At 32.1% G+C, this 1,303-nt stretch overlaps 1 non-coding gene across 1 annotated transcript; it reads left to right on the forward strand.

Moving 5' to 3' along the window:
* Positions 1-104, forward strand: LOC121231736 (small nucleolar RNA R71). Its single transcript, XR_005929791.1, has one exon. It is a non-coding gene; the product is annotated as a small nucleolar RNA R71 (small nucleolar RNA).
* Positions 105-1,303: the final 1,199 nt, after the last annotated feature.

The raw sequence follows: 1,303 nt of genomic DNA on the forward strand, positions 1-1,303 counted from the left end.
ATCCCATGATGAGGGAATCTACATAGTAACTCATTGAACCTTTCCTATCCCTCGTATAAGGACTTATCATCCAATTGTTGAAAAGTGGTGATCTCATTTCGCTTCTTGGTGGGAAATACTTTACTAGAAAGCATTTAAATAATTCTTGCCAAGTACAAATTGAGTTGGATGGCAACAAATTAATCCATACTCATGCCTGATCTTGCAATATGTATGGAAACAACTTCAACCTCAGTGCGTCTTTAGTTACATTGGCTATTTTGAAGGAATCACTCACCTCTATAAACAATCGAAGGTGAAGATTTGGATCTTCTTTGGGCATTCCACTAAATTGGCCTATTGTTTGAAGCATCTGAAAAATCACAGGCTTCAATTCAAACTGCAATGCCTCAATCTCCTATCTGCTAATTCTTGGATTTAGTTCGTTAAGAAGTGGCATGACATACTGTCTTATGGGTTGGTCCCTATCATCAGCAATAAGGATTGGGTTTCGAGCATTTGCGGTTTTATTCCCTTGAACATCATTTTGATTTTCAAGGTCCGTTTCTGTGGCTTGTCTTTCTCATCTTCTTTTTCTAATGCCTGCTCTATTTCAGGGTCTATAGGGAGTAAATTGATGATTTGATCTATGCTTATAAAGACCTAAAAAGAAAATCACAAAAAAAACTAAAGAATAAAGAAAAAACTTAAAGAATTAATTAGTAAAGTTAGAAATTAAATAAAAAAAATGAAATTTCAAAGAGTAATCTCACAAAGAATGATTAAGCCAACAGTCCCCAACAATAGCCCCAAAAACTTGTAACGAGATTTTTATGCAAGTGTACATAGTCGTTCAAGTAATAAGTAAGTAAAATGAGTTATCATTTGCATAGGGACTGTGTATGTTAATTTATTATTTGTAAAATTATAGTTAACAAATTTGATGTAAAAACACAATAAATTGAATAGTGATGATGAAATTATCTAGATGCAAAATTGATCCCTAATGTAATTTTAATCTAACTATGCAAACAATCTAAATGAATGAATGGATAGACTTTAGTAACAAAAACAATCAACATAAAATAGGCTTAGATAATTATATTAAGAAACTCAATTCATTTTCATCATGCTTAACAGTGTTCAGAAAACATTCCATAGCAACTCGATCTTTCATGAGTTTGGAAACCAAATTAAGTCCTCTCAGAATCTTTTACTTAGTGAAACATGCATTTTACTGATCATATTAAACTAAGGGTTTCTTAGCATTTATGCGAGGTAACAATGACATTTACGTTTGAAACAGTTTTCTCACATAAACCAA

Source organism: Gossypium hirsutum, chromosome A06 (assembly GCF_007990345.1).
Source record: "Gossypium hirsutum isolate 1008001.06 chromosome A06, Gossypium_hirsutum_v2.1, whole genome shotgun sequence".
Lineage (NCBI taxonomy): Eukaryota > Viridiplantae > Streptophyta > Magnoliopsida > Malvales > Malvaceae > Gossypium > Gossypium hirsutum.